This window comes from Narcine bancroftii, chromosome 10 (genome assembly GCF_036971445.1).
Source record: "Narcine bancroftii isolate sNarBan1 chromosome 10, sNarBan1.hap1, whole genome shotgun sequence".
NCBI lineage: Eukaryota > Metazoa > Chordata > Chondrichthyes > Torpediniformes > Narcinidae > Narcine > Narcine bancroftii.
In genome coordinates this window covers 107,022,097-107,048,105 of record NC_091478.1, presented here as the reverse complement: position 1 = coordinate 107,048,105, position 26,009 = coordinate 107,022,097, and the positions used below count along the sequence as shown (strand labels likewise).

Genomic DNA, 26,009 nt, shown 5'->3' with positions numbered 1-26,009 from the left:
TTATGTATTTAAAGCCTATTAAAGTTTTCTCTTGTGCATCTACCCCAATTCCAGTTTTCCTTAATTTTAGTGAAAATTTCATGGCGATTTTTGTGCTTAAAACAATTTAGGAAAATGTTTATATTAGAATTTCTGACACATTGACCGTAGTGCAGCTGCAGACATTCCACCACTTGGCAGTTCTTGAATACCTTGACTTTTCTCCAAGTGACCCTGACTCCTTTGCTATTTTGCAGGCACTTTTTAGCAAATGCTCCCACCTTTACTCTTACATGGGGATCAAAATAGTACATTAACCTAACCGGGAACAGGTTTTGAAGTGAAAGGTGAATTCTTCGAGCTATAGGTTCTTAAACCAGGTCAGGACACCATTTTTTTGTTCTAGCTAGTTCTTCCACAAACGCTTGAGCCCACTGAGCAATGTCTTTTCCTCCCAATCCAAAGTTCATTTCTGGTTATGGTCATGAATGAGGTGTCAGAAATTCAGGGTAATAATTTTCCTGAGGACATTTCTGCAACTTTCAGACAGCTTTTTGTCAAATCCTCATTCTTGTCCACCTCTGTGACGAGTGGTAAAGTAAATCTATCTACTTCCTTTCTTCTACCTGAATAGCTCACATTCTGTTCACTTTTCTTTATCACCCCATTGATGCAATCCTGCCCATAATATCCTGCCCGTAATATCCTGCCCGTAAGTTATGCCAGATGTAACTGGTGCCATCTATTAAAGTGTCCTGGGACACCCTTAAAGCTCAGGTCAAATTGATTGACAGAGTAAAACCCCTGGTAACCAGCACCGACGGGGATTGGTAGATGCTAGATATACAAATGTTTCGGTTATTTGAGTCTCACTCTTACAAAGCCTAAATAATACACCTGCATTAAGAATAAACAGTTTAAAAGACAAAGCCAATGCAAAATGTAAAGTAATTTGAAAAAAAAGATTGGTATTGTAGTCCTTAATTATGTAAAGATCACTTTAATTAGGTAATTCCCATAACTTAACAACATTTGTATTTGAACCCAGTCGCTGGTGCAGTTACAGCATTGCATTAAATACTGTGCTGCCATTATAATTAAAAGTTTACAGTTAAAGCCTTACTAATATTCTTAATATACTAATAAAGGTAAAGACTTTTACTGGGAAGGGATAGGGAGAACTTTGGGACAGTTGCCAAGTGGCAGCGGCTGGCTCTTCAACCAGGGTGATGCCTTTTTATTCAAGCACAACTTTGTTCAAACACCTGCTGTGGGCAAAGCACAACCAGAGCGCTCCGCTGGCTCAAGGTTTGGGGTTTGTACGTTGATTCAGAGAACATTTACAATTTTAAACTTTTATTTACATTTTTATTTATTATTAATAATTTTAATTTTAAAATTTATTTATTTCCTCAATTTTTTTGCCTGTTACTTGGGGTTGCCGATTGCTTGAATTCTGGACCATGGGGATTCTACTATAAATAGTTGACATCACATACAACCCTGAGATTCCTTTTCCTATGAGCCATGCAAAATTTCTACTTATCTGTAACTGTAAACTGTACTCAGGAAGATACATATACAATGACACTGTGGATATTCAAGAGGGAAATGTTTGTGTGTATTTTGGTCAATATGGTTCATAGTGTGAAAAATAAAAATTTAAAATAAAAAAAGAATGCAGAGAGGATAGAGGGCAGCGCGTTCCGAGAGGGTAAAATTGGATAGGTGAGTGGAGTGGTGAAGTCTGGATTGTTGAAGAAGTGGGCACAGAGATGGATGAAGAAGTGTTTGCCTTCGCGGCATGTGCGTGTAGAGAAAAAGGAGCAAGATTGAAATCGGTTAGTGAAGTCGAGATGGTTAATGAATTGTGGGCAGTTGGAAATAAAAATTTCCTATGCAAATTTCCATCCATTTCCTATGGATACTGCATGACCTGCTGAGTTTGTCAAGAACATTGTGTGTTGTTATATACTTGCCTGTTTCAATCCTATTGCAAAAAATCTGCTTCCAAATGTTTCTCAGAAAAACTCCCAGTGGACAAAATTCACAAAATAAAGACCATTTTAACAAAACAAAAAAAAAGAAGATACGTAAATGAAGAAAGAAATGTAAACAAACTGTGCAACACAGGAAATAGAAATATTCAGGAATAAATAAAGTACCAAGTTAGAGTCTTTAAATTAGTCTCTGCCCGAGTCTGCTGTTCGGGAGTCTAATGGTGGAGGGGTAACAACTGTTCTTGATGCGAGTCTTGTAGCACCTCTTCCTCTTTCCTGATGGTAGCAGTCAGAGCAGAGCATGGGTAGTGTGGATCCTTGATGATTGCTGCTGCTCTCTGACAAAAGTGTTCCACATAGATTTTCTGTATGATGGGGAGAATTCCTTAACAGGAACAATCAGCCCATCAATTCAAAACAATGACACATGCAAAATTATTGTTTTGGGCCAATTTTAATTGGTGCCAGCAGGAGCCCTGCTGCAGGGAGCCTAGAGAGTTACTGCCAGCACTGCCCTTCCCTAGTCTTGATTAGATAGATTGCAGGCAAATTGCTCAAATGACTTCAAGTTATTTCTGGAGATCAAATTTAAAGATTGAAAATATATTTAGAATTTGTTTTGTAATAGGGTTTATATATAGTATGTCCTGAAGCATAATTAACAAAATGTCATGGGTAGTAAATTGTCACAGTACTTAAGAAAATGCTTAACACAAATATCTAAAGGATTCTGATCATTAAGCATTTGTTGGGCTTCATTCATCTCTTCAGCAATCATTAATGACATTTCAAAAGAAAATGTTATATTTTGCTGAATATCCAATGGTTCTCTTCTCTGACGAGTTGAAAGATCATAGATGTACTTTTTTAAACCTTATATTGAAGAAAGACTAATATTTATTTCAGACACGCCTTGCCGATTACATTTGAACAACTGTAGTTTCTGAACTATACTGCTAGACTATGAACATTCACACACACACACACACACGCGTTATGGACTACGGACTGACCTTTTGGACTGTCAACTGTCGTGATAAAGGACAGAATTCTGCTGGGAACACCGTGGCTTGTGGTGCAACTGGGTCGAGCTGTGCGGACAGAGAGAGAATGGAACATTCAGAACGGCAGTTGGAGCAGCAGAAATACAGTAGTTTGACCGGCAGTGACCAACCAGCAGAGCTGTGTGAAAGCCACAGCCTCATAAAATAATGAAGGGTTATAAACCACAACTTGAGAACTGAGGGAAGTCCTCTAAGGAGGCCTTGAAAAAGGATACGTAAACTAACGGCAACTCAACATCAGTTATTTCTCTCTCCAACGTTCAATACGATGTCCTTTTATTCAGTTGGGGGAACTGAATTGGACATTGAGCTTCGGGATTGAGTTCTGTGGACTCTATTTTTGGACTGACTTACCTGACCGACTGATCTGGGTTTTTTTTGGAGGATTTTTTTTTCTTCTTGAATATTGAGCACAGACTGTAATGGTCGGAGTTTTATTTTTCCATACACTCTGTTTATGATATCTGTATATTTGTTTTAGATACTTATAGTGTAGTTCATTGGGTTAGGACGATATATTTGGAGTTCAAATTTAACCCAGCTGTTAGCTTCTATTTGCTGGAATTTATGAGGAGGGGGAGATTTCATTGAATGATGAAATGCATGAAGAGAGTAAATGTAGACAGGTTGTTTCCCATGGTGTTCACTTAGAACAGAGATGGGGAGGAATTTATTTAGTCAGAGGGTAGTAAATCTGTGGAATTTATTGCCACAGGCAGTTGTGGGGGCCAGGTCAGTGGATGTATTTATGACAGTTCTTGATTAGCCAGGGCATCAATGGTTATGTAGAGAACACAGAGAGGGAGATTGAGTGGGACAATGGATCAGCTCATGATTAAATGGCAGGAGAGACCCGATGGGCTGAATAGCTTATTTCTGCTCAGATATTTTATGGTCTTATTTATTGCACATTGCTTACTTCCCTTGAAAAAAAATAATCATGAGCTTGGACCACTTCAGTTCTCCTGGTGGGAAGTTCCATGTTAGAGTGGTACAACTGATCAGTTAGACTGCATATGCAATTTTGGTCACCACGATGTTAGAAGGATCTAATTAAACTCAAGAGGATTTTACAAGACTGGAGAGGCTGATGTGGCGGTGCACACGTTGGTGAACTGACTCCACGTGTAACACCATGCTAGCGGAGCAGCTGTGTGAAGATGGTGCCATCAGGAGTTGAAAAGTGCCTCGTGGCTTAGGCCATGGCACGCACCTCTAGGCAGCATGGTGACATCACCACAAGCACGGGGCAGGGCTCACGCCGGTCCTTAAAGGGCATGCGCCAAGATTCAAATAAAGTAGTTCAACTGAAACCTGTACTGATCTGTGGTGTGTTTCAGTTGTTGTAGCTGTTTTCCCTGAAGCAAAGAGGATGACATTACAGAGAAGGCTTTGAGGGGTTTTTCCTCAGGAGAAGAGAGCCTATAAACTAGAGAGCATAGATTGAAGGTGAGAGAGGAAAGATTTAAAGGGAATCTGAGGATCAAGATTTTCATACAAGAGCCTCTCATATCTACAGAAAAACCTGCCTGAGGAAATGCTAGTGGTAGCATTTGAAGAGAATATTTTTAAAATAACTTCTGGATAGGTGCATGGACAAGAAAAGTTCAGATGAAATAAGGGCCAAATGCAGGCAAAATGGGATATATGAGCTGGTATAGGCAACATGGTCAACATGGACAAGTTTGGCCAAAGGGCCTGTGTCCATGCTATCTAATCCTATGTTCCCACAAGCCCAATACATTTGTGAAGTGATATTGGAATTGTCTTGGTGAGTAAACAGGTACATATTAAAGTCAGTTTCCATTGATGTTGGAGGGAATGTTGATTAAGTTAGCTGACGAGATGCTTTATTTCAGATGGCATCAAGCTTCCAAGAGTTGTTGGCAATGAATTCATCCAGGCATGTGGAGAGTTTTCTGACTTGTACCTTTGTAGGTAGATAGTGGAAAGGCCTTGGGGTGCTGCAAGATGTATCACTCACCACAGGATACCCAGCCTCTGACCTGCTGGTGCATTTATGTGGATACCCTAGTTGAATTTCTAGTGAATGGTGATCCACAGGATATCAATAGTGGTAACTTCAGCAATGAGAATTCCATGAATGTGGGTGTGAGGACAGTCTGGCTGCAACATCTGTCACCCTATTGATCAATGGGGATGATTCGGCTGATCTGGCTGGCCAGGTGGGTGTCACCCTTCCCTCACAGCTCCATGTGCATCCCTCCCGAAGCTCAGCACTTGATCGCAGTGGATAGCCCCCAGAAGAGGACCACTCTGCCGGTCTAGGGTATATGACATAGGGTATATCCCCTGCTAGTCTAAACCTCAGAGAATGCCATGAATGTCAGTGGCTGATGTTTGAAATCACTCCTGTTGAAGATAGGCATTTCTTGACATTTCTGTCAATGCTGCTTGTCACTTGTCAGCTCATGCCTGAATGTGGTCGAAGTCTTGTTACGTGCAGGCATGGGAGCTTTTGTTTGTTGAAGAGTTGCAACATTGTACAACCACCAAGGTGCTGAAGGTAGTGAGGCCTAGGAATCTGACCTGAAGATGCACAAGAGGTGGGATGATTGACCTCGAGTGACCACAACTATCATCTCTTGTGCAGGGTTTGACTCTGAAAACTGGATGTTCTCTCTTTGTGCCCTTTGGCCAGTTTTACTTAGTACTGGGCTGGGTGTTTGGTGGCAGGATGGGTGTTTAGTTTTGTGCTTAGTCGGATGTGCATTTAGACCTGGTTTGGTGCTGGAGGGAAAGGTGAGCAACAGTCACTCCACTCAGCTGTTAACGTTACACAGGAGAATTGGGTGACACATTTAGCTAGCGGTTAGGGATGATTCTGATTGGATCTGGGCTGCAGGGTGAATCTTAAGTGGACATGAAAAGTATCTGCCAGGATAGGGTTCAGCAGAGAGTGTAGGGATGAAACAGCAGCATGGACAAGGGGCCATTAACCAAAGGGTTACAAAATAGCAACTGAAGCATCGGAGCTGGGTGATTGGTGGTGGACTGCCTAAGGTGGAATGGTGCAAGGTGATGGGATAGTACACCAAAGAGAGTGATGCATGAACAGACTGAGGGCACAGTGGGAGCCAATCATGTTGAGCTCCAACACAGCAAGGGAAAAGGAACGATTCCAATTCATTCTGGGAAGCTGGCTACGTACTGAGCAGGGTGAAGGTCCTACAGACCTGGAAGGAATACGGCAGGGGTTGAATTGACATGAAAGAGTGGTGGCATCGTGGATTGGACCTGGAAGAGTGATGGCCTTCTGGACCGTATAGATACACAAATGGGTCAACTGACCGAAGATCCGGCAACAGAAAGAGCTGATTGATTGGAAGTCATCCGCGAAATGTGTAGGGGTGCAAAATGTGGCTACAGCACACCAGAGAGGATGAGGCATGAACACACAAAACAAAGGCAAACCACATCGTGCTGAGAGATAGCGGGCGGTAGAGAAACTTCATCGGTGTGAATGTAAGTGCTACTGGTCGATAGTCATTAAGGCACACTTAAGAGTTTACCACACTCTTCTTGGGTGCTGATTGATGCCTGTTTGAAACAGGTGGGTAGCACACCCTGGCTAGTGTGAGATGTTGATTATATTGAATACATCCATGAATAAATCAGTAAATTGGTCAGCACTGATTTTTAATACTCGGCCGGGTACTCCATCCAGACCAGGTGGTTTCTTCAGATTCACTCTCCTGAAGGCAGCCCACATGTCATCCTTGGATATGGAAAGGAGTGGATCATCAGGGAACGTGGGGAAATGGAGGGGTGGTTCTTCCCTGTTACCGTGGTCAAATTGGGCCTAGAAGGCATTGAGTTCCTCCGGGAGTGAAGCTTTGCCATCTGCTACTGCAATAGATTTGGTTTTGTAGCAGGTTATGTCATCTTTGCTGTCCAGGTGTTCCAGGGTCCTCAATGACTTTGCACGCCGTCTTCAGACAATGAACCCGGTAGTTCACGTCAATGTGTGGGAGGGAGACTCCAGTGATCCTCTCTGCCACTCTTATGGTCCTGTTAATTGACCTCCGATCCATTTCTCTGCAGCAACCATACCACAATGTGATGCAGCCAGCCAGGACGCTCTCGATAGACATAACGAGTCTTCTCAGAAAGTTCAGTCACTGTTGAGCATGACAAATGAGATGTTGTGTGTCCACAATAAGTCACATTAGGTGAACTCCAAGAAACTTGTTGCTCTCCACTCTCTCCACTACAGAGTTGTTGAGGTTTAGTGGAAGGTGGTCATTCCTGGTCCTCCTGAAATCCATGATAATCTCTTTCATCTTGTCCACGTTGAGATTCATGCTGATGCTCTAACACCATACCATGAGATTTTCTACTTATTCTCAGTAGTGCAACTCATCATTGTTGCTGGTTGTGTCATCTGCAAACTTGATGACACTGTTAGAGCTGGATCTAACGTTTCTGTCTTGGGTCAGTACTGTACAGCACTGAGTTGTGCCAGTGTTCAGTAAGACAGTGTTCGATGTTCTGCTGCTGACCCAAACAGTCTGTGGTCTTTTCATTATGAATTTGAGCATCAAGTTACAGAGAGGGGTGTTGAGACCCAGCAAGGTCAGCTTCTCCACAAGCCTCTGGGAAATGATTGTATTAAATGCTGAGCTGACGTCAATGAACTCCAGCCTGGTGTATGAGGCATCATTCTCTAGGTGGGTCAGAATGGAGAGGGTCGACAAGGCTATAGCATCATCAATGGAATAGTTCCATCTCTAGGAGAGTTGAAATGGGTCCAGTGTCTCTGGGAGGTGCACTTTGATTTGTTCCATCACCAGAGACTCAAAGCATTTCATAATGGAGGAGGTCATGGCATTGGGCAATACTCATTGAGACCTATTACTGTCACCATCTTTGGGATATTTGTGGCTGTCGTGAATCCCATGGGAATGATGGTCTGTTGTAGTGAGGTATTGAAGATGTCCATAAGGACCTCTGTCAGTTCATCTGCACAACTGTACAATGGTTGTAAAGGATTTACCACTGACACGATTACATTGCATGTGTTTCCTTTATGCTTATTCATTTGAAAGCCTTGTTTATTTTGGCACTTTGATCTGTGCAATGGTGTATCATGGGGGATAGTGAGTTGTCAATGTGTTTTACGTTCCTCCTAACCTTTATCTTCATAGTCAGAATAAAAATCAGGAGGGGAGTAATTTGATATGCTATTCTATCCCAGAGAATCCATATCAGGTCGAGAAAGCAGGAATTCCATCCAACTTCAAGCAGCCAATACTGGCTGCAATCCCTAAGCTCTGTGATTAGTAAGGGATTACTTAAAGTGGTATATGGGTGGATGTAAAAAGTTTGAAATTAACTGTTTTAATTGTACCTAATTGACTCATTATGTGCACAGTTTCACAACTCTAACGGAAGTGGCCCAATGTGGTCTTGCAGAGTTCATAGGAGGTAAAGACATATTACTGACATTATTTGAAGGGCTCAGGCCCGAAATGTCAGTAATGTATGGACACTGGGATACTAGCTGAGTTTCCTGGGATCCCTCTGTGTCTGACCATGACGCCAGCCTCACTATTCCCATCACATGGACTTGTACAACAGGGAACGGGACCTTCAACCAACTTGACCAAGTTGTCATTCTGGATGTTGTGTTTGCCTGCATTTGGCCATATCCTTCTCAACCCATCCTATCCACGTATCAGTCCAGACATATTTTAAAGTTGCAATTGTACTCTTTATCTTCGGCTGGCAGCTTGTTCCAAATACAGACCACCCTCTGAGTGAAAATGTTTCTCTTCAGGACACTTTCCCTTTTCACTTTAAACCTGTGTGCTCTAGTTCTAGAATCATCTACACTGGGAAAATGAATGTGACCACACACATTATGCATGTCCCTCACTGTGCTCCAGGAATCTAAGACCCGACCTATCCTGCCTCTCAATCCCTCTGGTCCACACAACATCCCTGGTGAATCATACCTTCAAACTTGTTACATTCTTCCTATTGATGGGCAGCCAGAACTGCAGACAGTCCTCTAGATGTGGTCCCTTCAGCTGTACCACAATGGCTTAACTTTTGCTCTGTGTCAAATACCGGCCCATCTGAGGTCCCATTTTCAGGGATCTGTCCAAAGGAAAAAAGTCAAAGTTCAAATTCATTGTGAGAGAATGTCCACGATATCACGTACAACCCGGAGATTCTTCTTTCTCTGAGCCAGGCAGAATTTCTACTTATCAGGAGTGTAAAAGACTGTACTCAAGTTAAGTATACTAAAGAGAGAAATGTAAACAAAGAAAGAATTGTAAACAAGCTGACTGCCAATTCAGAACAAATAAACATTCATTAATAAATAATGTGCAAAGTCAAAGTCCTTAAATGAGTCCCTGATTGAGTTTGTTGTTGAGGAGTCTGATGGTGGAGGGGGAGCAGCTGTTCCTGAACCTGGAGGTATAAGTCTTGTCGTACCTCTACCTCTTTCCTGATGGCAGCAGCGAGAACAGAGCATGTGCTGGGTGTTGTGGGTCCTTGATGATCGCTGCTGCTCTCCGACAGCAGTGTTCTATGTAGATGTTCTTGATGGTGGGGAGAATTTTGCCTGTGATGTCCTGAGCTGTGTCCACTACCATTTGCTGGGCTTTCTACTCAGAGGTATTTGGTGCCTCCATACAAGTCTAGCCGGACAACACACTATCCACTACACATCTGTAGAAGTTTGCTAAGGTTTCTGATGTCTACTTTCAGAGGTTTGTGAAGGAGTCTTGTGGACTGGGCTTGTCTTGCCACCCACCTCACCTTGTTACATTGTCCAGGATTTTGGACCTTAGTGCTGGACATTTTCTGCGACTGGGTGAGGTAAGATTGCAGGCTCTGGACTCCAGGCAAGTAAACCTTGACAAATGAGAAATGCTGTTTTCATGCTGCCTGACGTTTTGATGACTTAAACCGGATAATATTAGATTTGCACAAACACTTGGTACAGATCTGCCTGGAAATGTCCAGGTAAAGCTCAAAGGCACATTGAGTCAGTGTGACGTTTGGAATCAATTGAAAAGGTAGGAACAAGAGGTCAGTCAAATAGTGTCAAACAGCTCAGGAACAGGTTATGCACAGGGTCGGCACCACCATTAGGTCAACTAGGCAGCCGCCATGGGTGCAGACCTCAGAGGGGCGCTGTTGAAGAGACCAAATTGAGCCCACAGTTCAGGTAGGCTGAGAGGAGGGTTTGGGGTTGACATTGGGAGCTCCAGTGTGCACCTGTAGGCCAACTAATGAGGGGAGGGTTCGGATTCGGGCATCGGAAGTTCCGGTATGCACCTGTAGGCCAACTGCCGAGGAGAGTCTTATGTAAGCCTAAATGTGTATTTGGCTGTTTGAATAATTGAAATATTTACATTTATTGCTCCAATAATTCTAAAATTGGTTTGAGCAATTTATTAACAATTCATCAAAAAAAACTGGTTGGTCCATGACCAGCCCCTTTTTAGAGGATCATACTTCATGAGAAGAAGAACCAAGCAGATTTGAGACCAAGGTGGGCCAGGGTAACTCGTTAAGAATTGCTCAGGACAGGTACTAGCTGGTTTCTTATCACAGAATAATTATCAATATTCATAGATGAGAGATAAAAGTATATAAATTCTTAAAAGAAATCAACTCAACAATTACTCCATGCTATTTTTGTCATTATATTAAAGATTTTGTTTTTCCTAGTTGTCAAAGTTTCATAAAACATGAGAACTTCAAAAGGAAGACTAACGGAAAAGCATTCTTGAATTTTCATGTGTAAAGCCATGCTGAAATTATACAGTTACATTTTGCTCAGTGCTCTCTATCACTGTATTGCAAGTTCTCACAGTTCTTGTGTAATATGGAGATACTCTCCCTTCCAGGCAGTTGTTAAAGCGACATGTCCTAGTTGAAGCTGTCTCACAAGGGTGCAATGAATAGAGCGACTACCTCCCAACTCCAGCGATCAGGCTTCTGCCCTGAACTCTGGCCCTGACTGTGTGCACTTAGCACATTCACCCGATGACAAGGTGAGCTTCCTCTGAAGGCTTCAATATCCTCTCGAATCTCAAAGAAGTAGGCAGATAAATTATTGGCCATTGCTATCATGTGGAACTGAGTTATAGAATCTGGGGGGAAATGACAGAAATGTGGGAAAATTAAAAAAGGAAATAGCATAGATTTGCAAAGTCAGAGCAAACTTGATGGGCCAAAGGGCCATTTTCATACTGCATCATTCTAATACTGGAAGGTAAATAGACTGAGAGGTGTGTGAAGTAAAAGGTTTGAGTGCTGTGTTGGCCTTGGCAGAGGGATGCATTCTACCAAGTGCCCTTTAGTTCCTAATGATCTGCATGCCAATATGTTTTCCTTTGTATTTGAGAAATATAATCAAAGATTAATGTGTTACTTAACCTTGCAATTTAGCAGTTTCAAGTTTTGTGTTTTACATTTTTTCTACAAAACATCTGTTTTTGAAAATCAAAGTTGGTCATTTTATGGGAGGGTGCGAGTAATTGTCCTTGCCTCAGGGACAAAATAGTCTGGCACTGACCCTGGTCACGCATGTGCTCTGACAATGAATCTGAACTTTCAACGTTTTTCCCTTAAATCTGTAATGCTCCAATTTAGGCAAAGCCCTGGCTAATCCTTCTGCACCCTCTCCAGTGTGGAGAAATACTGAAAGATGGGAAACACATGGGGCTGATCCAGGACATTTTGAGGCCTCTGTTAAATTTAGTTTACAGCAAAAATATTTGTAATTTAGGTAACCACTGAGTTCAGCAAGCACTCCAGGGAGCATCAAGAGAATGCTGCATTGTGGAAAGTATTGCCTTTCAGATGCAATATTAAATTGAAGTACTGCCTTCCCTCAAGGGTAGACTTAAAAGGTTCCATGGCAACATTTTGAAAATGAGCAGTGGCATTCTCCCCAGAGCTTTGGCTATTTTTTATCCCTCAATCAATACCACTAAAACTGATTATCTAGTCATTACCACATTGCTGTTTGAGCTGCTCGCACTATGCAATTTGTCGGGTCCATCCTTTAATTTACAACATTCTCTGTAAAATGTGATGTCATGAACGGCACAAAATAATACAAGTCTTTCCTCATTTTCCTTAATTTTCATCAGTGATTTCAATTCAGGACATCAATCCAGATGGTTTAGATTTGGAGTCAATACTACATTGAAGAAAAAAATAGAATTAAGGCGGGCAGTGGGAATGATGTGTTAAATAAAATATGTAAATTGCCTGAAAGTTGGCCAACGGAATTTAATGTAAATGCACGTTGAAAAAGAAAAGAAATGTTGTGTGCGTTGACTATGGATGAAGATGTAAGTAATCATTGTTTAAAAACTTCAAAAGAAGCAAGGCAGGAAGATCAGAATTCATTCTGGAGAAATGTTATTAAAACCTTGTGATGTTGCCTCGCTTGAACTGTCCATGATTTATCAACCAGGTTTCTGTTCACACTTTTCACCAGAAATATCCCCGATTCCTTTGATACTACAGAGGCCCAGAAGTCAATGGTTATTGATAGCAGTTCTAAATGGAACTGCCAGGATTCAGCCATTTCAACTGCAATAGGCCCTGGGTTGCTGTGCATATTAAGTACACAAGTTCTTTGTCCATTTTGCACCAGACTTTGAAGTTGAAACCTGTCCATTTTTTCTGACATTGGGCACTTCTTGGTCTATACTAGGATATTATGGTTCAGGTGTCACATCAGACCTAGTTCAGGGTCCAAGACCCCAGTGATTTCAGTCGCGCTTCTGGAGCAAAGGATTACATAGAACATAGACTATTATAGCACAGTAAAGATCCTTTGGCCACTATGTTGTGCCAACTTATTCGATAATCTAAACCTTCCCTATTTCACACCCATAATCTTGTATCCATGTGCCTGTCTGAGAGTTTTGTAAAATGTCCCTATTGCACTAATACCCACCACCAATGGGAATGCATTCCATGCATCCACTACTCTCTGTGGAACAAAAATTATCCTGATGTTTCCATTAAACTTTCCTCCCACTAACTTGTACAGATATTCTCTGGTATTTATCTATGCCTCTCATAATTTTGTCAACCTCTATTAAGTCACCTCTCAGCCTTCTTCAGTCCAAAGCAAAAACAACTAGCTCTGTCAACCTTGCCTCATAAGACATGTTCTCCAATCCAGGCAACATCCTGGTAAACCTCCTCTGCATCCTCTCCATAGCTCCACATCCTTCCTCCAATGGAGTGGCCAGAACCGAACACAATATTCCAAGTGTGGTCCAACCAGAGTTTTATAGAGCTGCAACATTTTCTTAGAAAGCAAAGAGGAAGCTGACATTTTGTTAAAGGATTTATCAATACCTATCATGTTAAATAAAGGGAAAATGTAGTCAAAGTATAATTAACTATGCTCTTATATATGAAGTAAAATCAGAAATGCTGAAAATGAGTTACAGTTGCGTTCACTGCTGGAATGGCCAGGAGACTGTGGGGCTTTGATGGTGAATAGACTGTAGGAGGGGATGGCAGGATCCACAGGCACTGCATGTCACTGAAGGGACTTATCTTTTGCTTCTCTTTCTCACCTTTGTAGTGGCACAGGACGATTGGCAGCTCTGTGTTCCTTTATAGGACAATCAAAGGGGTGTATTTTGTGAAATATCAATAAAGGTAGTAAAACACAAAAATCTATAGACATCGTGGTTGAAGTCAAAATACAAAATGCTGGAGAATGGAACCAGGTCAAACAGTGTCCTTTATATAGCAAAAGTCAAAATATATAACTGATGTGTCAGGCTTGAACCCTTCATCAAGGAATGGAAAAATATCAACAAAAGTGTGTGGGGGTGGGGGGGGAGGCTGGCTAGAGGAATAGAGAGGGAAGGGGGAGGAGAGCTGGAAGAGGGAACGGAAGAGGACAGCAAGTCAGCAGAAACCAGAAATGTTGATGTTCATGCCAGCTGGCTGGAGAGTGCCCAGATGGAAAATCAGGTGTTGTTCTCCAATTTGCAGGTGGTCTTGGTGGGATAGTATGTAAGGTCATGGACAGACATGCGAGTATGGGGGTGTGGCACAGAATTGAAATGGTTGGCTACTGGCAGCTCTCTGTCACTGTTGTGGATGGAGTGAAGGTGCACAGTGAAGCGATCTCCCAGTCTGCGTCTGATCTCTCCAATGTAGGGAAGGCCACAACGGGAGCACCAGATGCAGTAAATCAGTCTTGTGATACATAAGTGTTGCCTCACTTATAAAGCCAGTTTGGGAGTCCCAGAATGTGGTGAGGGAGGAGGTGTGGGCACAAGTGTGGTGCCTCCTGCAGCCACAGAGGAAGGTGCTGGGGGACAATTGGTGGGGAGGGATAAGTGCGCAAGGGAGTCATGGAAGGAGCAGTCTCTATGGAAGGCAGAGCGGGGAGGAGAGGGGAAAACATGTCTGGTGGTGGGATCCTGTTGTAAGTGCTGGAAATTCCAGAGGATACAGAGACTGGTGGGGAGCTAGGTGAGGTCAAGGGGAATCCTATGTCTGTTGTGTCTAGGAACCATGGCAGATGAACGGGAAATGGATGCGGATGAGGGCTGAGTTGATAATGGTGGAGGGAAAGCCATGTTTGTGGAAGATCTGGCCTGGATGACCTCATCTTGGGAACAAATGTGGCAGAGACAGGGAAATTGAGAGAAGGGAATAGAATCCTTCTGGGGGAAGGGTGTGAGGACGTGTACTCAAGGTAATTGTGGAAGTTAGAGGGTTTGTAATATATGTCGGAGGAAAGCTTGTCTCCTGAGATGGAGGTGAGAGATCCAGGGAGGGGAGGGTGTTGCAAGAGATGGACCAGATGAGTCTGAGATCAGGGTAGAAGTTGGCCTCAAAGTGAATGAAGTTGATAAGCTCATCGCAGGTGCATAGGGCAGCCCTGATATAGTCATCAATATAGCGGAGGAAGAATTGGGTGGGGGATCTTGCCTGTGTAGGCCTGCAGCATGGATTGCTCCACAAAGTCCACAAACAGGCAGGTATAACTGGGACCCATGTGGGTACCCATAGCCACTCCTTTGATTTGGAGGAAGTGGGATGAGTCAAAGAAGAAGTTTTTTAGAGTGAGGACAAGTTCTGCCAGGTGGAGGAGGGTAGTGGTCGAAGGTGACCCATCGGGTCTCTGGTCCAGAAAGAAGCAAAGTGCTTTAACACCTTCTGTATGGGGGATAGAGGTAAAAAAGGATTTGACATCCATTGTAAAGATGAGATGGTCCATTTCAGGGAATCTGAAGTCATTGAAGAGATGGAGGGTGTGTGAGATATCATGGATGTAGGTGGGGGGGGGGGGGGGAGAATTGGACTGGGAGAAATGATAGGGTCAAGGTACGATGAAATTAATTCAGTGGGACAAGAGCAAGTTGAAACAATGGATCTACCCAGAAAGTTATGTTTATGTATTCTGTGTAGAAGATAGAAACAAGCAGTGCAGGGATGGGAGACAATAAGGTTGGCGGCTGTGGTGTTGGTGACCAGAGGTGATGAGGTTGGAGACAGTGGGTTGATGAGCCATAGTGGGGTCCTATTAGAGGGGCAGGCAAAAGGAGGTGTCTGGGAGTATCATAAATAAAAATTAAAAATTAAGGAATCTTGAACCTTGAACCTTTCATTGGGAAGGTCTAACCAAAGTTTGTCAACTTTAATGTTATCTTCGATTTTCACACAAGGCTGCTATCTGACTTGTTAAATATTTTGTTGTTATTTCATATTTTCTGTGTCTGCTGCATTTTGATATTTTAACTATCAAAATAAGGATTGAATGAAAATTCATGAATTGAAATAAGCAAAGTATTTTTAATAATTGAAAGGAAAATTGGAAAATAAGCCCTTTTACTGAATACTTTGGTACAACAAGGTACTGAATGTGAAATTAAAATAGTGTTCATACATCTATTTGTCATCATTTTTAATAACTGGTGGTTAAGACGTTGCAAATGGATCTTTAGAATTCACTACCTGGAACATTGATGAAACAGATCCTATCATAACCATATAACCATTTACGGAGCGGAAACAGGCCATGTCGGCCTTTCGAGTCCGCACCGGTTCACTAGAACAACTCCACTAACTCAAACCTCTCGCTCACCGCCAATAACTCTCTAACCCCCTCACCTCCATGTACACATCCAACGTTCTCTTAAATTACAGAAGGGACTCTGCCGCAACTATCTCATTCGGAAGTTCATTCCTTTCTGCCACCACTCGCTGAATGAAAAAGCCACTTCTAATATTTCTCCTAAAGTGTTGCCCCCTTACCCTTAACACGTGGCCTTTTGTTCCAACCTCCCCTGCCCTCAGGGGAAAGTGTCTGTTTATGTTTAGTCTATCTATTCTTTTCATAATTTTAAATACCTCTATCAAGTCCCCTCTCAGTCATCTACGCTCCAATGAATAAAGTCCCAGTCTCCTTAATCTCTCCCTGTAATCCAGATGCTGCAAGCCAGGCAACATCCTTGTAAACCTTCTCTGCACCCTCTCCACCTTATCTTTATCCTTTCTATAATTTGGAGACCAGACGGAGCACAGTACTCCAAACCTGGCTTCACCAATACCTTAAACAGCTGCAGCATCACCTCCCAGCTCCTATACTCTATACTATGATTTATGAAGGCCAGCATACCATATGCCTTCTTAACCACCCTGTCTACATGGGAATCCACGTTCAGTGAACTCTGTACCATAACTCCCCACGTCCCTCTACGTGCCTCAAGGCCCTCCCCTTAACTGCATATGTCCTATTCTGGTTATTTTTACTGAAATACAGCACCTCACACTTGTCCACATTGAATTCCATCTGCCATCTTTCTGCCCACTCTTCCAAACAAACCAAATCCTTCTGTAATCCAAGAAAATCTCCCTCACTATCCACCACTCCCCCTATTTTCGTATCATCCACATATTTGCTTACCCAGTTAACCACATCCTCCTCTAAATCATTAATATAAATGGTAAACAACAAGGGACCTAGCACCAATCCCTGAGGCACCCCGCTTGTCACAGGCTTCCAACCTTACAAGACAGTTGTCCACCATGAATCTCTGCTGTCTGTCTCCCAGCCACCTCTGAACCCATGTCACAATCTCTCTACTAATTCCTAGTGACTAAACCTTTCTTATTAACCTTCCATGTGGAACCTTATCAAAAGCCTTACTAAAATCCAAATAGATCACATCAACCACTTTACCTTCAGCCACCTTTTTTGTCAGTTCCTCAAAAAACTCATCAAGGTTTGTCAAATATGACTTTCCTTTTACAAATCCATGCTAGGTTCCCCTAATCAATCCCTGCGTAAAAACTATCTCGAAGAATATCCTCCATAATCTTCCCCACCACCAAAGTCAAACTTACTGGCCGACAATTATCATGGCCTTCGAAATACAAATGATTAGTTTTATGAGGGGGACAAAATCATTTTATGAGGCTTATTGGGGTAGGGCTTGGAGGGGGGGGGGTCTCTTTCAGAAAACTGGCACAGATTTAACTAGTATTGATCTAATAGTGTCTGTCTATATCATGAGAACCTATGATGGGCTGAATAACCTTCTCTCTCTAAAAGTAATGGCTACGTCATTTTGTGGCAGTTTAGACTCTTGAAAGTGGATGACTGAGGCATATCATTAGGTGGAAACAATTACAGAGGAATTGACGAAGAGTAGAAGTTTGAAGATACTGTCCATACTTGATGACTGCCATAAATCATTGAGCCAAATATGAAAACCATCAAAAAAGTGAATTTGTCAGACTTTCTAATTTTATTTCTGAAAGGAAATTCATTTTTTAATGTTTCTTAAGTAATTTTTTTTTGGAAACTGCTTCATTACTGATTTGTAGACTAAAGCTGTGGCAATTATTCTTTGAGGGAAATGAGAACAAGTAGGTAGCAATTAGCTGACACAGTTGGCAAGAGATATGGGAAGCCTAAACTCTTTTGCTCTGCATCTGTTCAGTATGGATTTTTCACAACTTGTCCTGTGTGCCTTTGGTGAGTTCGTGAATAGAAGTGCATTGGAAAATAGCTATGTGGGTGAACAACTGCCTTTGAGATTGTGAACTGGTACAGCTGTACCAAAGATAAATGGACTCAGGGACTCCTTACCAACATGACTAATCAACTATCCGTGCACTGTTCAACTGAAGCCGTTAAGGCTATCGGCCACAACCTTCTACAGGAGTTCTTTTGAGAGCATCCTGGCCGGCTGCATCACAGTGTGGTATGGTTGCTGCAGAGAAATGGATTGGATATCAAATTACAATAGCATAAGAGGGGCAGAGAGGATCAGTGGAGTCTACTCTCCCCCCAGTAAACCTCTGAAGGGGGCGTGAAAAATGATGGAGGGCCCCTTCCACCCCACACACAGCATCTTTCAACTGCTCCTCTTGGGGAAGAGATCCAGGAGGATCAGAGCCAGCCCCACCAGGCTGAGGAACAGCTTCTTCCCACGGGCAGTGAGAATGCCGAACGACCAATGGAACTGCTCACTCTGACCCTCCAAGTCTCTCATATTTACAAAACAATATTTAGTTGTATATATACTTGTCCTGCATATGTATTGTTTGTCTGTATGTGTGTAATATCTGGTTGTGTGTCTGCGTGTTTTGCATTGAGAACCGGAGAACGCTGTGCTTGTGCCATTAGATGACAATACACTTAACTTGACGGAGATGTTTTTCCTTCTTGTTACAAGTACAGCAAGGAAAAAGAGTATGATTTATTCAGTGCTTGTGACATGGCAACATACGAACATGCTACCTGGCACAATCGCTAGGTATTCTTATTTGATAAGTTAAATCAAGACAGGATTTACTCTATGAAAGATAGGACTCTGGAGAGTTTTGTAAACCAAAGGGACTTGGTGGTCAGATACTTAGTTCTATCAAAGTGACAACAGGTTGAGTGAGTGGTGAAGAAGTTTTTGGCATGTTGGACTTCATGGGTCAGGCCACTGAGAACAGGAGCAGGAGCTTCAGTTTACAACTGTCCAACACTTGGGTAAGACTGCACTTGGTATGTTGTGTGCCGGTTAGATCATCCTCTAACAGGAAATGCCATGACACTAGAAAAGATTCATGAAAATGTTACGGGGAATGGGAGGTTTGATTATCAAATGAAGTTGCATAGGCTGTAACTTTTCTCCCTGGAGCTTAACAGGCTGAGTGGAGCCTTATAAATGTTTATAAAATTATGAGGGGTATCGATAATGTAACTAGTCATAATTTTCTCCCCAGGGTGTGGGAATCTAAAAAATAGAGGGCATAGATTTAAGGAGAAAAGTGAAAGATTTCAAAAGGACCTGAGGGTCATCTTCTTCACACAGAGGGTGGTGGCTTTATGGAATGGTAGAAATAGGGACATTTAGAATATTCAAAAAGACATTTTGAGTAGAAAATGGATTGGGATGGTACAGAATGATATAGGCCGAATGCAGGCTAAGGGGACTAGCTTGGTTGGCAGGGTCAAGTTGGGCTGAAAGGCCTGTTTCCATGCTGTAGAATTTCAATGTAATTCACAGGAGCAAACATTTGACACCAAGTCACAACAAGATGTAAGCGGATAGCAAAGGGTTAAGAGAAAGATGTGTTTTGGCAACATCTTATGGATGCAGCGACAAGATCTCCATCCTCAATCGATGGTCAGAACACTTCCAATCCCTTTTCAATGCCAACCCACCAATTTTCCCTTGCAACCGCTGCAACTGTGCCTGCCTGTCCCGCGTCGGACTTGTCAGTCACCAATGAGCCTGCAGCAGACGTGGACATTACCCCTCCATAAATCTTCGTCCGCGAAGCCAAGCCAAAGAAAAAGAAAAATAATGGATGCAGCTAGATGAAGGCATTTAGAAATGAGCATCTAGATCCCTGCACTTTGGCAGCTGAAAGCAAAGCCTCCATTGGTGGGATGATTAGGGATAATACTGTGATCAGATGCAGAAAAGTACAGGTATCGCTGGGCATTGTGAAGGAAATTATAAAATTAAGGAGATGAAAGACCAAAAGTGATTTGAAAGCTAGGGTAATAATTCCAAAAATTAGTTATTCTTCTGATACAGGTTAACAATGGGGCGGGGGGGAGCTAAAGGTAAACAGAACTTGGAGTTATTTAGTCACAGGCAGAAAAATATAATCAACATCCAATTAAATAAATCAACAAAAGGCTTCATCTCAAAATAGATAACAATTGATCAAATTAATTAGCTGAAACTACTTAAAATCATTTGTTCCAAAGATTTATGCACCAGTTCTTAAGTAATGTGGCAAATCTAATTATCCAAGGTTAAATCTTCATATGGGGAAACAAATAGATCCTTGAATAGAAATGTAAGTGTACGATTGTGATTTCTTTTCTTTGAATAGATAGGGGTTCTCTGCATCTGAGAAACCAAGTGCAGATTGGATGACTCTCTCTTGCTCTTACATATCACACTGTGCCTTTCTTCACTATAATAACACAAGTCATTGCAAGCTTGAGGAACACAACCTCACCTTTTACTTGGGCACTTTGCTGCTTTCAGATTCCACATTGTATTCTGCAACTTCCAGTGACTACTCTCCTTGCCTCCATCAAAACTGGCCCTGGATGTTGTGTTAAACATCCACAATATTACTCTGGCTCCCTATTTTGATAAGCAATAATCTGATAACTTGAGCATATTCTACAGGCTTGATTTTCACACACTTTGCACACTTCACTTTTCAAATAGCCTGGTTTTGAGCATTTTCTCTCTCGCTCTTTCTCTCTGGTGCTCTCTCTGACCCTAACTTCCCCTCTGGTTCTCTCTGACTCTCTTTCTCTCTGGCTCTCTCTCACTCTCTCTCTAGCTGTCTCTTATCCTTTTGCTGGTTCACTCTCTCTCTCTCTCACTCACTGTCTTTCCTTCTCACTGTCTCTCTCTCTGTCTCTTTCTTTTGCTTGCTTTCTCTCCCTCTCTCTCACTCTCTCTCTAGCTGTCTCTTATCCTTTTGCTGGTTCACTCTCTCTCTCTCACTGTCTTTCCTTCTCACTGTCTCTCTTTCTTTCGCTTGCTTTCTCTCCCTCTCTCTCACTCTCACTCTGTTCCTCTGATTCTTTCTCTCACCCCTTCTCCTCCCCCACCCCCTTTGACCAGGAACATCTATAATTAATATCTTGGGTAACTGGACATTATGTTTAACATGGACAGGTGATCGAAGGGCATTATCCATTGCTGTACTGTTTTATGTTCTTAACTCTGGCATTGCCCCATTCCCACGGTCCAATTTATCCTTTTGCCACCTCTCTACAACTGAACAGTGTTTTATTTTCCTCTCATTTCCAGTCCTGGTCTTTCCACGGCAGCTGCCTGTTATGCTGAGTGCTTTCTGCATTTTCTGCTTTTATTTCAGATTTCTAGCATCTGCATTTGAATTGATTTTCATATAGTTGTCAAAAATTATCAACACAACACACTCTGATAATCAATACTGAATCAAAAATCAAATTAATCGAACATACTGTAGGACATAGAACATTACAACACAGTACAGGCCCTTCTGCCCTCGAATTTGTGCTGACCTATATATTCCTACCAAAACCAAAAATACTAAACCCTTGCTACCCTGTAACCCTATTTTTCTTCCAGCCATGTGCCTGTCTAAGAGTTTCTTTAATGCCCTCATGTTCCAGCCTCCACCACCGTCCCTGGCGAGGCATTCCAGGCCCCCAAATCTCTCGGTGTAAAATAACTTACCCCTGATATCTCCCCTAAACTTCCCTCCCTTCACTTTGAACTCATGTCCTCTGGTGTTTGCTACTCCTGTCCTGGGACATAGCCCAAAGTCTATGCCTCGCAGAATCTTGTAGCCCTCTATTAAGTCAACTCTCGTCCTTATTTGCTCCAAAGAGAAAAGTCCCAACTCTGCTAACCTTGCCTCGTAAAACTTATTTTCTATTCCTGGCAACATCCTAATAAATCTCCTCTGCCCCCTCTCCATAGCTTACTATAGCAGAGGGACTTGGGAGTGCTTGTGCATGAATCGCAAAAAGTTAGGATGAAGGTGCAGCAGGTTAAAGAAGGCAAATGGAATGTTGGCCTTCATCGCTAGAGGAATTGAATTCAAGAGTAGGGAGGTAATGTGGCAACTGTATAAGGTACTGGTGAGACCGCACCTGGAGTACTGTGTCCAGTTCTGGTCTCCATATTTGAGGAAGGATATACTGGCTTTGGAGACGGTCCAGAGGAGGTTTACTAGGTTGATCCCTGGGATGAAGGGGTTGACTTATGATGAAAGATTAAATCATCTAGGATTGTATTCGCTCGAGTTCAGAAGAATGAGAGGAGATCTTATAGAAACATATAGGATTAAGAAGGGTATGGATAGGATAGATGTAGGAAGGTTTTTTGAGCTGGCCAGAGAAACTAAAATGAGAGGACACAGTCTCAAGATTCGGGGGAGTAGATTTAGGACAGAGATGAGGAAAAATAGTTTTTCCCAGAGAGTAGTGAATGTTTGGAATTCTCTAACCAGGGAAGTGGTTGAGGCTGCCTCATTAAACCTATTTAAAATTCGGTTAGATCAATTTTTTACATGATAGAGGAATTAGGGGATATGGGGAGAAGGCAGGTAGGTGGAGTTAGGTCATAAATCAGATCAGCCATGATCGTATTGAATGGCGGAGCAGGCCTACTCCTGTTCCTACTTCCTATGTTCCTATGTTCCTATAATGAGGTGACCAGACTGAATTACAACACTTTAAGCGTGGTCTCACCAGAGATTTGTAGAGTAGCAACACAGAGCTACAGCTAACTGCAAGGACTTTAAGTGGAATAAAGCCTGTTGATCTGTCTTTGTGTCTGCTTTCTGTACGACAGAGCACCATAGTATCATCTGCAAACTTACAGACCCATCCATCCGCCTCTTCATCCAGTTAATTTATAAAAATCACAAAAAGTCAGGGTCCTAGAACAGATAGCTCCAATAGCCACTGACCTCCAGGCAGAATACTTTCTGTCCCCTACTACTCACAGGCAAGCCAATTTTTAATCCATACAACCAAGTTTCCATGGATCTCATGGTTCATGACTTTCTGAGTCTCTCATGGGGGACTTTGTCAAATGCCTTCCTAAAATCTATACAGACTGTATCTATTACCCTACCTTCATCAATTTTTTATATCAACTCTTCAAAAAACTCAGTTAGTCTTCTGAGACATGACCTTCCCTTCACAAAGCCACGCTGACTATCCCTGAGTAGACTGGACTTCTCCAAATCCTCATAAATCCTGTCCTTAAGAATCTTCTCCAATAGTTTGCACATGACTGACGTAAGACTCACTGGTCTATAATGCCCAGGATTCTCCCTATTACCTTTTTTAAACAAGGGGACCACATTTGCCGTTCTCCAACCCTCTGGCGCCTCCCCTGTGGCCAAGGAGGGTTCACAGTTCATAATCAATGACCAGAATCCTCCCTTCCCACAGCAACCTGGGGTAGAATCACATTTGACCCGGGGATTTATCAAACTTTATATTTTTAAGAAGATTCAACACTTTCTCTTCCCTAATCTCAACATCATCCAGAACAAAAGCCGATTATTTTCTGACCACATCCTGATAAGGGTTATTTTCTCTGGTTAATCTGAAGCAAAGTATTCATTTATGTCCTCCCCAACCTCTTCCGTCTCTAATCACTTGTTGCCTCCTTTATCTTTAAGTGGCCCCACCTTCATTCTCATCATCCTTCTGTTCTTCTTGTGCACAGAGAACACCCTGGGGTTCTCTATAATCCTATTTGCCAAGGCTTCTTCATGATCCCTTCAAGCTCTCCTAAGTCCTTTTTAAGTTCCTTCCTGGCTACCATATAATTCATATGAGCCCTTCCTGTTTTGTGCTTCCTTCTTCCTCTTAATTAGCTGTTTTGTCAACCATGGTTTCCTTTACCTACCATCTTTTTCCTGTCTGTGTGGGACAAACCTCTGCTGAACCCCAAGCAAATGGTCCCTAAACATCTTCCACGTTATTTCTGTGCATCCTGTCTATATCCTTTTGTAATCTACTACAACCTTCCACACCATCCACAACTCCTTCAGCATTTGTATCTGTGGTGATACATCACTAGCCTACTGCAGGGGGAAACCTTGTATACCTGCAGGAAGAGCACTGAAGAACAAGACAACACCTGGCCAGCTGTCAATCAGCAGACCTAAATGCTTTCTCTTGTGAACATCCATTCCTCAGCTACCACTGAGCTGAACTGAGGGGCAGGTTGTGGAGCTTTATAAAGATAGATCACCTTGGGGGTTTCATACATGTAAATAAAATTGCATTCTTGAGTAATTCAATGAACTTTGCATTATAATGTATCTCACAAAATACTTCTGAAATCTAATATCACTCAAGTAATTTTTGCTGGTTATTTCTTTTTGGCTTTGATTTAGCTCCTGATCTTCTCTCCATTGATTTACATTCTGAATTCATGCTCAGTCCAATTGTTGATTGATTATATTAACTTTGAAAGTTATTTTGAATATCTGCTCTTGGTCGGATATTTACTTCTGTTTAAACTGCTACCAAGATCAATGTAATCTTTGGGTGAGATTGGCATTTACCTTACATTGTTTATCTCACCAGATTTTATTCTCGATCAGATTTAATGTGTAGCTGATTCAACATAGCCTCCTGTTTTACAACATACTGTTATCTCTTCCTATCCTAAGAGTTAAGTACTTTCCATATTTTCCTCCTGCCAAATATAAAGGCTTGCACAGACTTACTATCTTTGGTTGAAAAGGAACCAGATGACTTTATCAAGAAATAATGTGCTTGGGGAAAACAATGGTCCCTCACTTTGCAGCAAAATAATAACATGGCCACTCTGATGGATGGGTAGATGGATAGACCTATCACAATGGCGGGCTATTTGGACCACACTGATCCTTTGTGGATACTGCATTTATTTTAAACATTTTCCCATCTTATATCACAAGAACTGCCAAAAAAGAGAATGATCTTAGACAATAAATTTAAGGCCGGTTGATAATCAAACATAAAATCCACAGCAGAGCAGAAGTCAACTAGCAGGAAATATAATTGTAACAAATGGTTCTGTTGTAGCAACTTTCAACCCCCTAAGTTTGCTAACATTCTCCACCAAGAAGCAAAGCAAATGCAATTTCTTTTTCTTATTTATTCATTTTCCAGGATAGAGTGGTCACTGGCAAAGCCAGCATGTTTCATTCATCCATAAGGGGCCTTGTGAAGATAGTGATGGAGCATCCTTTTGAAGCATTGCAAACCTGCTGGTGAAGGTGCTCCGACATTGAGGTTGGGTCCGCATTTTAAAATTTAGACCGAGAGATGACAATGGAATGAAAATATGTTTGCAAGCCAGGATAGTTGCAGGGAATGTGTAGGATCTGGTTTTCTTAACTTACGTCCACATCTTCTCAGGAGCAGAGGTTGTGAACTTGGGAGATCTTGTCAGAGTAGCTGAGTTGAACTACTGTAGCAACACAAAAGACTGGAAAAGCTCAGCAGGTCAGGCAGCACCAACTGAAAGCAATAAACAAGCAAAAAAAAAACCTTTCATCAGGAATAATGAATAAAAAACACCAGGAGATGGTACCCACTGCAGCCACCATTAGTCGATGGTAGAAATAATGCATGTTTAGTGTGGTTAATGGGCAATCTATTAAATGGCCTACTTTATTATTGAATGGTTTTGTGATACTTGAGTGATGTTCAAGCTGTATTCAACCTGGCAAATGGAGAGTATTCCAACACACTCCTGAATTGTGCCTTGAATATTGTGGAAAGGCTAAGATGTCAAGAAGTGTAAAACTGTAGTATATCTAGCTTTGGAGGCTAAAAAAATGTCCTTGGTCCTGTTGTGTTTGTCATCAGTGATGACCCTGATGATGTTAATAGCAGTTTTCCTTATTGATAGGTTAATGCAGGGGGTGGGAGGGTTATAAAGAG

The 26,009-nt window shown here is 42.1% G+C and overlaps 2 long non-coding RNA genes across 4 annotated transcripts in view; one reads left to right on the top strand and one right to left on the bottom strand.

The window, feature by feature from the left end:
* Positions 1-25,585, bottom strand: part of LOC138745091 (uncharacterized) — a 43,482-nt gene extending 17,897 nt beyond the window's left edge. The window contains exons 1-3 of the long non-coding RNA XR_011346010.1: positions 25,466-25,585; positions 9,022-9,166; positions 2,993-3,070 (exon numbers count right to left, since the gene is read on the bottom strand). This is a non-coding gene — a long non-coding RNA (uncharacterized lncRNA). The remainder of the gene's footprint in view (positions 1-2,992; positions 3,071-9,021; positions 9,167-25,465) is intronic.
* The window catches only part of LOC138745090 (uncharacterized), a 32,839-nt gene continuing 16,259 nt past the window's right edge, over positions 9,430-26,009 (top strand). The window contains exons 1-3 of one of the 3 annotated variants that reach the window (XR_011346009.1): positions 9,430-9,490; positions 9,785-9,925; positions 10,937-11,079. This is a non-coding gene — a long non-coding RNA (uncharacterized lncRNA). Of the gene's footprint in view, positions 9,692-9,784; positions 9,926-10,932; positions 11,080-26,009 lie in introns of all 3 variants that reach the window. The other 2 variants (XR_011346008.1, XR_011346007.1) reach the window with 2 other exon arrangements.